At 36.4% G+C, this 14,337-nt stretch overlaps 1 long non-coding RNA gene across 1 annotated transcript in view; it reads right to left on the reverse strand.

Annotated features, from left to right (window-relative positions):
* Positions 1-617: 617 nt before the first annotated feature.
* The window catches only part of LOC145662545 (uncharacterized), a 138,993-nt gene continuing 125,273 nt past the window's right edge, over positions 618-14,337 (reverse strand). The window contains exon 2 of the long non-coding RNA XR_014127065.1: positions 618-887. This is a non-coding gene — a long non-coding RNA (uncharacterized LOC145662545). The remainder of the gene's footprint in view (positions 888-14,337) is intronic.

Below are 14,337 nucleotides of genomic sequence, written 5' to 3' on the forward strand. Positions count from 1 at the left end.
ACATCGAACGAGAATGTCGAGCGTATTCGTACACTTTACGAAAGGAGCCCAAAGAAATCCACATCACGAGCAAGCAAAGAACTTAACATTCCTCAACCAACTGTATGGCGAGTTCTAAAACATCGTCTGCACATGAAGCCATACAAACTGCAGTTATTGCAAGCATTGCATCCTGACGACCACAACAAAAGGTACGAATTTTGCACCGTTTTGACATTTGTCGTGTAACACACAGTGCTCATATTGAATGCACACCATAATTACTAACAATAAATTGTAAACTTTTCTTAATCAAGTAACGTTCGAATTATGTTTCTATCTTTTGTAGTTTGGGAGAAATAAATGTTTGAAATCTGTTCTTTCTTTTTGAATAACCCTATAATAAGACATTATTTTGATCATACAGAAACACTATATTTCAAAATAATTGATAATTGCTTCTCAGCAATTCCGTACACTTTTAAATTATATTCTATGGTGTCCTCCTATTGATACTTATTCATAAACAAAACCTTGGTAACAAGAACTGTTACCATAGCAATCGGATTACGACGTATAAGCAAATATCTACTTCTAGCGGCAGCAAAACATTTACAAAATCAAGACATTTTGATTTCTTCTTCTTCTTCTTCTTCTAATTCGTAGCACTGCCAGATAAAAAAGCGTTCTTGCACAACATATTAAGTATAATAAAAGTATTAGATACATATAATCGTTGTATCTTCACATATCAGTGTTCATAGGACCATTTTTAGAACGTCGTGGAGAACTGAGAAAGCCCACGGACACGATGTTATCCACCAAAAAACTCACATGATCAGGCATCAAACCAGACATTTCTCTCACCAAAGGTGAGGGCTCTATCACACTGTAAGTCGTCGTGTTCCCTGGAAAATAAAACGGGACAGATAAAATTTTGAAGTAGATTAAATAAGTAGTAAACGAAATTCTCCGAAGAAAATACTAAACTCTGTAAGTAAAACTTTTCCACCCTCCGAGCTACTCCTTGGAACAGTCGCTGGTTTCACCTTTCACCTGTAAGCCAACAATATATCTTAACAAGTTTGGGTTACTTATGTTGCTATTGAATAAGCCCAGCTACTTGAGTAAGCTGGATATTTTCAGTGTAATTATGAGCAGATTTGATCCTAGGCAATTTCCTGCCAAGTGCAATGGCAACATTAGCCGACCCAGTTCTCCAGAATGAGCAAATCTTGAAAGCCATAATTTTAAGTATGCTCTCCCATCATGAACAAAAGAAGGGGAGGGAAAGTGTACTCGCACTCAGAAAGGCTTAAAGACTACAAATACAATCTCGTTGTGTCTGTTTTCTTCTTTAAGTAATAATCTATTATGTTAGTGAAAGATAAAGCAAACACATCTGCATAGAAAAGATGGTAATCCTTTCTATAGAATTCAATATCGAGCTTCAATTTCAATATATCAGTTTCGAATTCCAGTGCAACTAGCTCTTCTATTTTTGTTTCTTAATTTTCCTTCTACATCTACTAATTAAAAAAAAAAAATGTTTCCACCTTCAATGATAACGAACTTGTGACAAACAGAAAACTAGTTTCCATATGAAAACTGTGACAAATAACTAAATAGGACAAGAGTTCGCTACTGTTCGAGAACTGAGTTCTTATATTTGACAACAATCAAGCAATTCGTGCTGGGATTTGTTTGACCATTTCTTTAGCACTGTTCATGTGATACTTTAAACTAATGCGACCTAAACATGATTTATGAATGTAGTATTCAAATAGGTCAGCTTACCGGTAGTAAATTTAACTACCATCATCATAAAGTCTATTATTTAAAATAAATATTTCTTGTTGGAAACACAGTTACGACAGATTTTGCTGCCTCTCGGAATATGTCGTCCCGTGCAAATGCACGTGTTGCTCATATGGTAGAACCGGTCACAATTATGAGTTCGACAGCTCTTACTATAGTTGTATAGAATACTAGCCTAATCGAAACATTCATGCTTTAATTAACTAAATATCTACTGCTATAGGTAAACTATATTCGTAAGCATTTACGAAACAAAAGTTGTTTAGCACATAATGTTACATTCTTATCTAGGTTCCCCTCCTCCTCTCAACCCATTAGTCCATCTCTGAACATCTGAATATCAATTTCATATGGACTGAAGAGTGGCTGAACAGAAAGCTAGAGAACAAACATTCTTCGAGAAACCTGAGAAACATGTGACGTTCATACTCTTGACAGGAGTGGAGCATTTTATGACGTAAATTGGTTGCACAGCTTCAGAGACCAAAACAAACCACGTTGGCAGCTTTGTTAGCAATGCATCCTGTGACCTTATTTCATCCCTTCTCCTTTTTTCCCTTCTCCTCCTCTAAAACCTTTGTCATATTACATTGCGTAACCACGGCAACTTAAAATAAAATTAACTTTGTCTCGTCCATCTAACTCGAAAACTAAGTTCTATGGAAGCCACTAACTCATTATACACAACCAAAGGAGTCTACATGTATTTAAAAAAAAAAAGAGAGAGATAGGGAGAAGGGGGAGAGGATTAGCCAAAGTTGAAAAATTAGTGAAATGTCCAAAAGAAGTCTTTTAAAAGTCCACCGTATAAATTTAATTAGAAAATGTGTTTCGATTTGGGCCGCGATACGTCACTCTCGCTGTCTTCAAGGGAAAATGTTTACATTATATATACTATATATATATTACAAGGGGTTGCGTACTCTTGAGATGAGCTTTCCAGACGGTTTAACAAAAACTGTTCAAACCATTTTGTTCTAATTTCATAAATGCGAGGACATATCGAAAAGTTAGTGTAATCACCTAGAAGGTTACAAACTACGAACCCCCTCGGACATGAATTTTATAGTTGAGTCCTTGTACGTTAACCATGCGAATTCTGGACTCCGTAAAACAACTTCTTTTTGCAGGTAAATCACTGAAGGTGAGATGATACAGGGAAAAATCAGCAAAGCAGATCCACGAAGAGATCAAAGAAGTCTATGGGGATGAAAGCCCATCCTATGAGATGGTATCCAAGTGGAAGCGGCAATTCCAAACTGGACACCTGATGACCGCGAACACCTCTAGATTTGGAACCGCGAACACCATCTTTCATTGATGATGCAGCCTTGACGGAGAAAGTTAAGAAGATCGTAATGGAAGACTGGAGGATAACCACTCAAAGTATTATTCGTGCAATAAGTATGGGTTATCGTTCTGCCTTGAATATCATTTATAACTGCATCTTCAGAAAGTGTCAGCACAGCGGGTGCCACGACTGCTCACACCTTTTCAGAAGAGAAATCGCGAGGACGCTGCAGTGGATAAAGAGGACATTTTCGGCATACTACTGATAATGGATGAAAGTTGGGTTTATTTTTATGACCCAGAAACAAAGGAAATCAGCGAACAATGGAACACATCACCTCTTCCTCACAAATGCGCGAGTGCAGAAGTCTGCCGCCAAGGTGATGCTTTCCGTTTGCTGGGACTGTGAAGGGGTCATCACCACCACAGGGACAACTAGGATTAGTACCTATTTATTCCCATCTCCTGGCTAAGTTACGAGAGGAACTGAAGAAGAAACGTAGTCACAAAAGATTGCTGCTGTTGGCAGACAATGCACCAGCTCATTCCGACTATGAATCCATGATGAAGGCAGTGGAATTAGAATATGACATTTGCCCTATCACCATACCCACCAGACCTAGCATTTAATGACTCCAGAAATGAAGCGTCCACTCAGAAGACGCCATTTTGACAGTAGAGATGACGTCATTTCTGAGATTGAACTGTAGTTTCAAAGCCAAACTGCAGACTTCTACAAAATGGGCTTACCGAAAAGAAGAACTGCTAAAGATATATCACATTGACTTGGCACCTAGTCTTCCATTCCAAGCGCTGCTATCGGCTAAAGGAATTCCACTCCCTTTCGTCATCTGCTCTCTCGCTTAACAACAGCTGAACCCTCATTGGCTAAACGCGCGTGTGTGAGAGTTTTAGTTCGCATTTTTGCCACGGCTCAAGACATTTTAGCAGCACTATAGCACAAATGAGTCGTTAGGCACGTGAATACGTACAGAAGGACTAATACACTCATCATATCATTTATTTTATTTCACTTTAAATAGATGTCTCTGATACCATTAATTAAATAGTTTTTAATAGCATTATGCCCCCTACTTCTCCATTTTAAGTGACCAAATTAGTTGGAATAGTACTAAGAGCCCACCTCCAACACGACATTTACCGTGCTCAGAGTAAGAATAAAATAGTTTTATGTTTGGGGTAAAAAAAAAAAAATGTAACAAGAAAAAGCATGATAAAGAAAATTTAATAGTTTCATTAGACTAATTAAATCCTGAATTACGCACAAGGCAGGGGCGTTATTTAGGAGGGAAGAGAGGGGCATTTGCCCCCCCCCCTAGTTTGAGATTTATATAGATTTTATCAATAGAATAGTAGTAAGTCAGTGAAAATTCCGAAATTTTACTTATATCAAGGGGTCTTGCCATCCCCAAGCCAAATCTGAAATGACGCTGCTGCGCACAACATACTTCAATAAATATAATTTCATTATAGGAAGTCTCTCAGGAATCTACGTATAATAAGGTGGGGGTTAGTTTTTATAGTGTTAATAAGAGTTTTTGAAATATATTATTATTATTAATATTATTATTATTATTATTATTATTATTACAGCAGGTAGCTTGGTGAAGGTACATAATTAAAATTATGATTGCCCTGCGTACAAAATCCCAGTAATTATTTACGATTAAAATTTTTAAATAATTTATGCCGTCCCTCCACCCCAACTTTTGTGGCTGGTTCCGAGCCTGGTACTGATAGTCATTGATCTAGTATTTTTTATACGCTGGTAAAGAAACCGTATCAGTAAGACAATAATATATATAAGTACTAGTTTCAGTAATTAATACCTAAGACGATTTTTTGTTTTTTCATTTTTAATAGGATATCCAGTAACCTGTTTGGTCGCAATTTCAAGACATCAAAACACGCTGCTCAAATACAAATTAGTAAGATCCTCAAGTCACAATTCGTCCCATTTCTATTTACTTCTTTTTTTAAAAAAGAAAAATCTTTCTCTATTATGCACACCTACATAGAGACCCACGTACTACAGGTATTCATTGTAATTGAGGAAAATGGAAATTTAAATTAGATTTCCTGATCTACTAACCAAGTGATTCAAAACAAAATTAATTATTTATGTTGATGCACCCACCTACAAACTATGATCATTGCTTTTTTCTTCTTTCCACATTGCTCTCATGCTATGACAAATTTCTATTTTTAACTCTTTGCAAAGGCGAGAGCGATTTTTTTCTTCTTTTTGAATTTTCTATTAGCAGTTTCTTTTTCCTCAAAGCAATCAACAAGTTGGAACCTGTAAAATGCATTACATCCAATGGAATTTCGTTTCATTTTGTTAGTTTATTGATGTTTCGTGAGCGCACAAAAGCTCTTTTTGAGTACGCACGTCAGCCCGTTCTTTATATCATCATACATATAAACGAGTATGACATATGCTAATCTTTTACTTCAGTTTTTCGAAAGCACATTTCCAACTTTTTTTTCTTTCTTCAATATCGCCATGTAGCATTCTTTTTTTAGTCTTGAACAATGAATATTGTTAACAAAGAACGAACGAAAGTACTGCTCTCAAACAACTAAGTTGGTGTATGAAGGCGTAATCTGCCTTTGTAATTATTATTATTAATAATACCATATAGTTCCCAAAAGAGATCTACAAATTACTAATGTTTCGACTCCTAAATTGTAATTACATTTTGTTTAGAAAATGAATTACGCCTTTAAAATTTTTACGCGTTAGTTAGGCTTATTTCAATGTACACTCATGTCCAAAATTATTGTCGCATATCTATAACGGTCTTCTTGTAAGGATATAATTTGATAATGATTTTGCAGGGTACTTTTGATACTGATACTATGTGTATAATCGGGACACATATATTTGTGGTAAATTTCATAGGAAAAAGAGTTATAAATACGAAAATTAGAATGAGGAAAATAAAGTTTTCTTGTCCATTTAGCAACATTTTATTTTAATTTTATTGTTCTTATTTACTGCTCTTTTGACATGAAATTAGCCACATACATGTCTTTGCCGATTATACACATACTAACATTATAAGAAATATCAGGCGAATCAGTTATCAAATTATATTCCTACAACAACATATTTATAGACATGCGACAATAATTTTGGACATGAGTGTACTTACACATAATTTAATTATTACGAATACATAGAAAAAATAACTTTATGCATGTTAAGCAAACCAAAATCTATATTTTTAATAACTAGGGTGTCGTCAGAAAATAAAGTTGAAATTAGAGTTATGAATCAAGAATTTTTCCGGTTTGATTGATTGGAGGGGTTAATGATTACGATTACGAAACATGATTGGTTTTTCAGTACAAGTTTGATTAATGCATATACAAGGTTTTCAGGAAAACTATCAAGTACAAGTTAATTTACAGTATAAAAATGAGACCTGCTGATGTTTTCCCAAAACATTAATTAGAATTTTTGTGTTCAAATTCTTGATCGGAATTTTTTTTTTCCTTTTTAACAAAATAGTGATTTCAGAAGGTTTCAACTGGAGGGAAACTCGAAACAAACATTGGATGAAATTAGTGCTGCAAAAATACTGATGACCCTGGTTGAGTCCGAATTGAGAAATATCCCGGAGATTTATTTTGTCCCAGGGTAAAAATTCCTCCGCAGGGCCAGCCCCTGAAATCTTCACTGTTTAAGAGTATTCCTTTACACGATATAGTTTAAGTAAATGAGTGATTCGTAATTGGACATTAGGTTGGAAGGTCACATTTTCAATTTAAAGAAATTAATCTCGAGATTATTATTGTTAGTAATCAAACAAATATGTAAATATACTTTGGACTCGGGATACGTTGACAAGCACAGTGTTTCAAAAAGGATTTTCAATTTTTAAATGCGTCATGATTTTTTTAACTCTAAAATTTCGCGACATACCTGTTGGTAACCCTTACTCTAAATTTCAACAAATAACAAAACTACTATTAAATATGACGTCCAAATAAGTAACATGGGTTCTTATCAATTATACTTACAACAGAGTTCAACCTGATGTTCATAGTTACAGAATAATCCATAGAATACATTGGCGCCAATAGCACATAAATTTTGGAGGGGCAGACTACTGTGGGGACTGAGATGTATAAAATACCACCAGTGGGGGGCCCACACAACAGAAAATATGAACCTGAAGAATTTTCAGTGTTGCCATCCATAGAAATTACAGTGTTGTCAAGAATAACATTTCCCCCAAAATCTAAGAGAACAAACTCAATCGCATTTGATTATGTATGACGTGTTTCGGAATCCTGTGAACTACTTTTGAAATAACATTATTATTTAATTTTATAAAGTACGGTATATGTTAAAAACTTTTGTTTATTACAAACTAAATATAACTATTATTTAAAAAGTAGGTCTCAGGGTTCCAAAACATGATACGTAATCAAACGTAATTGAGTTCGTTCTTCTCGTCGCAGCCTTAACTTAGATTTTGGGGGAAATGTTATTCTGGTAACACTGTAATTTCTATGGATGGTAACACTGAAAATTCTTCAGGTTCATATTTTCTGTTGTAGAACAACGTTATCTATGATTGTGGAAAAGTGCATTTCATTGTCTCCTTTCACTTACGAAAAACAAGCAAAAGAAAAATGACAAATTTTGTATTACTTTTAGTATGTCAGGCTCTTAAACAGAAAAAAAGAACTGCTAAGTATAGCAGCTTAAAGATTATTTTAACAAAAATTAGGTCTATTTCAAATTCACAATTAGACGTCACTTACAACTTAAAGTATTTTCATGATATGCTTTCTACCTATATATACTCTGCAGAAAGGTATTTACACATTGAAAATGAGTTTTATTAAAGCACAGAAAAAAAAAAAATACAGTTTCCCATATAGAAGTTCTCCATTCTGGATGCATGTATACATACATATACAAAGCGTCATATATCACAAGGAGAAATGAATCTTTCAAAACCATTTCTAAGTTTAAATAAAAACGTATCACCAAAATCGTGTGAGAGTATCCCACGAAAACTGTTCATTAACGCTGAGATTTATTAGCAGACTAATTAGGCATTTATACAAATGTACGTTTTATTAGTTTTCTTTTCTACAATGGTAGGAAAATAAAACACTAGTGTCAGTCAGTTTGAAAGGAGAAATAACTTGAATAAATGTTCACATTGATTTGCTCACAGATTTTTCAGTATATATCGTACTTTAAAAAAAAGGACAGAAAAATATAATGAAATCTCGCTTGATCTTGATGTTAATTAACAATTAATTTATATCGTGTTTCTAAACGCAAACAATCAATTCTAGTCTCAAAGGAAGAAACAGCATTTTACAGTATATAGAGAGAAACAGGGGCGTCATTTGAGACAATTGCCCTCTCCCTCGAGTTTGACATTTATATAATTTTTTAATTTGTATACCAATGAAAAACCTGAAAATCGACTGAAAAAATCTGCCTCTCCAAAGCAAAATCTGAAATGATGATGCTGGAGAGAAAGATGATATTCAAAGATCAAGATGAAAAAAAAAGTCACATAAAAATAAAATATAAACAGTTACAGTTGATTCGATCCCCAGCAGTGGGCCGCAGTAGCTAGAGCGTTCACCTCTAGTGCATGGGGTCCCAGGTTCGATCCCAGCTCGCGACAAGTGCACTTTGTAATAGACAAAGTGTACGTGGAGTTTTCTTGGGGTTCTCTCGTTTCCTCCCACTTTATTCATTCCACCATTCTATTCATTTCTCATCATCATCGTCTCCTAACCAGCATAATCGTGGGACGTAAAACTGGAAGGTTTTCCGATTCACAGTGGGAGTTTATGTGGTTCGGATCTCTCATTAAAAGCTGCAAGTACACGTCTCATATAGAACTTGTTCCCATCATCATTCGACTGACGACACATTTTAGTGAATTCCTATGCCATCGCAACACACTTGTTAATTTTTTTTTTAAAAAATAATAATTCGTTATAATATTAAATTATAACAGTGTAAGACTGAAGTATTAAGTGATGCATGATGTTTGGATTCTAAAATTTCACGACACACCCTATGGGATCACGAGACACACCGGTTGGAAAACACTATCATATAGTATCGCTGCTGAAAGGGACACTAAATCAAATCAAATTAAACCAAATGGAAGTTACATTTGAGTTGAAGATTTCAAATTGATGCATTACAGCGAAAATTCCAGATCCTCTGGAAAGAGTTCAAAATACCAGGGTATCTCATAAGTGTCCCATCACACACCATGTGGAAAATAAAAACGCAAGGAACCGTGTAGAAGAGACTTTACTCTGCAAAATACAAAACATTGCAATTTACAGTGGATACCTATATTTCCGCAAATGTCCTGTGTACGTATACCATTCCTTGGACTTCGAGTCGAAAAATATTTGCACCCCACATCACGCGCACCATCGTCATTGAGGGATGTTTTACCACGAAGGAAGTGCCTCATTGCACGGAACAAGTAGTAATTTGAAGGTGCTAAGTCAAGACTGTAAGGTGGATGTGGTAACAGTGCAACATCTACAGCAGGGAGCATTGCTTTGCAGTACCAACAGACATTTGAGGATGATTAAATGCATTTTTGTGATACAGCTTGAAAATTTTGTTCCAATTATTTACAGAACAGATTAACATTCATAGCACAACCAAAAGGAACAAGTTCCCAGTGTATGGTTCCTTCAAAATTCCAGCATACCGTACACTAAGCATGACTGTTCAACCAAACCTGTTTCACCACAGGTGCAGGATCCTGGTCTGGGTCCAACCATTGTGTCTAGAACCCGATAGTAAGCCCAGTTTTCGTTTGACCTTACAATCCGTTTAATGAAACGCTGATCCACGCAATTGTTCAGCAGTGCTTTGCATACTTCCACCCTTGGTTGTGCTTGCTCAGAAGTGAGATTGTTGGGGACAATTCGACACCGTCTGTACACTTTTCTGACGGTACTCAATATTCTTTGTACGCTTGATTTCAGGTATCCAACTTGGGCAACCAACATATGGGTCCTGGCGCTCGGATTTGCCTCCACAGCTTGGTGTACAGCCTAAATAAATATTGAAGGTGAGGATCTTCCTGGCACGGTGTATTTCTGGTAAGTCATAATCGTTCTCTTTGAATTTTTCTACTTACGTCTTTGCTGTGTTATAACTCAGTGCATCCCTTTCGCTGCACAGATGTTTCATACTGCTTGACAGGCTGTATGTCTCAGTTGAAATTCATACAGCATCAGGAGTTCACGGATAAGTGTTCTTTGCCGTTCCTGCCACAAGACTAAAAGCAGCCATTAATGGATATATACCAGGGGAAGGATTCCTCTGTGCACTGGCGTATTAATTGCTATGTTCTATTGTTCACTAATATTTCCAGAGATACTCAAATTTCATGTTCTGACATGGCAGAAAACTTATGGGACAACTTCGTAATACAGATTTGACAACGGTGTTCGCAAAGGGAAGGGGATAAAATTATAAAGCAGATTAAGAAAAAAAAAGTAGCTAAAATATTTAAGAAACAAATTCGCCACTAAAAATTTCTATAAAAACTATTTAATTTATACATGAAAAACACTCAAAGTTCGTACGGAAAAGGGAGGATATTTGAGATCAAAATAACTGAACAGATTTAAAAGTGGTATTGACTTTGAGGGGCATGTTAGCTGGAGAAGTTTGACTAAGTGTGTCATAGATTTTGGAAGGAAGGATGGGAACCTGTGGTATATGAGGTGTGGCACTGAAGTTGTACACATTTCCTTTGCTATTTATTTATTTATTTATTTATTTTGAAAAATGTTTTTGAAAATGTTGAAATCGTGTAACGTTATTTAAGCTTGTCAAAGTTAACCCATTCTACATAAGCATACTAGATAATCTCATATCAGAGTTTAACTAGTTTCATATGACACAGAATTGTGTTAAGTTAATCCTGCATTTTGTCTATTACTATTTTTTAATAATTGGCAGGTAAATAACATTTTCAAAGTAATACTTGTATTTACGGTGTATAGTATATTACAAATAGATTAAAGACGAGTTAGACAAATTATGGGTGTATAATTTATTTGATAATTTGCAAATTTGTAATGTCAAACATCCACAGCATGTGTTCCGGGCGCGGGTTGAAGAGGCACCTAAAAAGGGACAAACAATTTCACTTTTTTTTTTAAATAAATAAATAACGAATTTAATGTAAAATATAATCTCGCAGCTTAGAAACATAATATCGCATTTTCCCTTTTTTGGAGCACAGGCATCCTGCACCTTACATGTTAGTAGAAAGATATTTTACAGTCATAACGGGCAACCATTCAAAAATTTTGCTCCAACGTACCCTCTCTTTAGTTTAAAATCATTAATTGCCCAACATAAGGGCAACTTTGTGGGAACATCGATGATTTAGCTGCATCGCGGTGTTGATGATGGTACATACACACGAAGTTTGGCACGTAAAAGCTGATCGCAGTTTTGTCTTTTCAATCTTGGAACGTGGCTTCTTGAAAATTGTTTTGCCTGTGGGTTTCCAGCTGCATTTTTGAATTTTTACGTATCAGTCAGTAATGAAGAAAGCATCCGGAGTGTCATACACATTACCGTGCCGTGGAGGACCGAGCGGAGCAACGAAGTAGGGGGGCGCAAAATTCGGAAGGAAAAAAGAAAAGAAGAAAAATTACTTGGAATATTACTAGTATCTACGTAAATCATCTTCCTGCTGTAGGAAGTGATCGCATAATGTTACTCATGTTAGGAAAATGCATCTGCACATACTGTATATAACATGGAAGGAAAACAAGTAATAAAAAGTGCTAAAAATCAAGGAAAAGCAGGGTTTATGTTTGAAAATTTTCTTACGCTTCGAGGCAAACATGGTGGCGCTTGCAGCTGGTCTGTCGACCTCACTCATGTGTACAGGGGCACTGAATTTCCACGACAAGGCACTGATCATACAGAAAGAAAGCAAAGGAAAAGCGTAGCCATGTATAGATCATCCTTTTTCTCTGACGATACAGAGCAAGGCCTTGAAGTAATCTTTAGCATCCAGCATTATTTGCCTATTCGCAGCTGCGCAATATCCTGGTAATAAAACTCGCGATTATTGGACGCAAAGAGGTTCGCGACTGCTTGCCGCAAGTGTGCCTCATTGTTGCAGGATTTCATATGGAGGAGGTTGCACAGGAAATGGAAAGTGGTAATTTCACGGCTGTAGGTCCAGAGAGTAAAATTGATGAATATCTCCCAGTGAAGTCGCTGAACGGCATCTATAATCATCCTTGCCACGTGCTGCCTCGTATTGTCGTGCACATTTGCTATTAATCAACGCTGAATCTTTCTGCTCAATACATGTTGCACCTGTTTGCAACTCCTACAAGTCATCAGTTGCAGTAGTATCGTGCAACTATGCTTTGTATTTAGTCCATCAGATACAAAGCATTATCTTGCGTGGGTGCTGAGATGGTCATGAGGTGTGAGGCATATAGTCACGTGGTGAAAACCAATGTCGGATACGCTTGGGAGTGTCATACTGGACCCAAATCTCGTCACTTGTGAGCACTTGACCAAATATTGGCGTGTTGCCGTGCCGAGACAGCAAATGATAAACAAGTTATCACCTTTGTTCTTTGTTGGCTTCAGACAATGTATACTGACACACTTACTCAACTTGTACAGTCCTCATCGCTTTTCCGATGCGTGAGACGCTTTGTTTCCTTTCTGTGAATTCCTAATCAAATGGGACGTCAAAATCGGCAAGAACAAGGTTTCTTAATAACGTTAAGCCGAATTAATTCAGATCCTAATAAGCAAAAAGCAGGTCACAGCACAGATCTATAGATGGATAGCTACTGTATCTTCCTCTATTGTGAAGTGAAGTCAACCGACACTATATCTTGGGAAAATGACACCACAACAATGCTTTATGAATCCCGTTTCTCCTATATCTGATTCTAAGCTGTTTCTCCTATATCTGATTTCATGGGGCGTAATAGACGGGAGAAGATCTGTAACTAAGAAATTAAGTTAAATCAGGGCATATCCAGTAATTTCAAAAAGGACATTTCTGTATGTCATTTATGACTTCGCACTGCGCACGATCGCTCTTCTACAAAGTACTGACCTGAGAAAATTAGTACCGGGGTTGGGGGTGCCGAATTTCGTGTTTTGCCCCAGGTGATACAAAGTTACGGGCCTGGCCTAAATTTGATATAACATGTTTAGCAATACCATCAAGAATGAATTAAAGATCTGTTTTCGTCCCTTATTTGATTTTTAAAAAATATCAATCCCATCGTATGCAACCGATTAAACTCATCCGATCTTGAACTATAGAATATTGGAATGGCGATAGAATTTCACGAGCTCGTTGCACCCTATGAAATGTTATATTGTGTGCAGGCCTTTGGTTCCTGAGTATTGACCATCAATATTGGTGCTGGACTTAGTGAAAGCATATTTTATATGGCATGCTATTGACGATACTAATCCAATCTTGGCCAATTTTAGCATGACAGTACATATCGTATATGGTAAATATGCAAATTAGAAAAAAAAATATGGTGTGCAGACGTTAGTTGTGGAGTTGTTAATCAAATGTATGTTTGGGTTTAGTGAAATGAAGAAATTAAGTTTTTCAGTTTTAACGTCCCACGATTATGCCCTTTAGGCTAAGGAAAACGGATGATTAAAGCGCGTGAATGATGGAATAATTGGTGGGATGGTGAGAGAAAACAGGAGTACTCCAAGAAAACCCGCGGAGACAAACGATATTGTCTACCCACAAACTTACTTGTCCGGGGATTGAAGCAGGGACCTCACACACTAGGAATAAGTGCTCTACCACTGAGCCACCATGCCCCATTGGTGAAATGAAAAAAAATCCACTAAATCGCAATCGATAAAACCCATCAGACATTGACCAAACTTGGCGTAGTGGTAGACATTGATGAGCTTTCTACACATTCCATCATAGTGTGAAATATTATGGTGTACAAATTTTTGGTTTCCGATTTATCGGTCAACGAAGTTGTGTTTAAAATAAAGATTTGGTTTAGTTTGATTTAAGTTTAACGTCCCTTTCAGCAGCGAAGCTATATGAGACGTGAACCTATAGCTTAACGTGAGATCCGAACCACATGAGCTACTGCCGGGAATCGAACCTGGGTCTCCCATGCCAAAGACTTATCTGATCACTCCTGATTTCTTTACTTTGA

This window comes from Thermobia domestica, chromosome 1 (assembly GCF_964235325.1).
Source record: "Thermobia domestica chromosome 1, izTheDome1.hap1.1, whole genome shotgun sequence".
Taxonomy (NCBI): Eukaryota; Metazoa; Arthropoda; class Insecta; order Zygentoma; family Lepismatidae; genus Thermobia; species Thermobia domestica.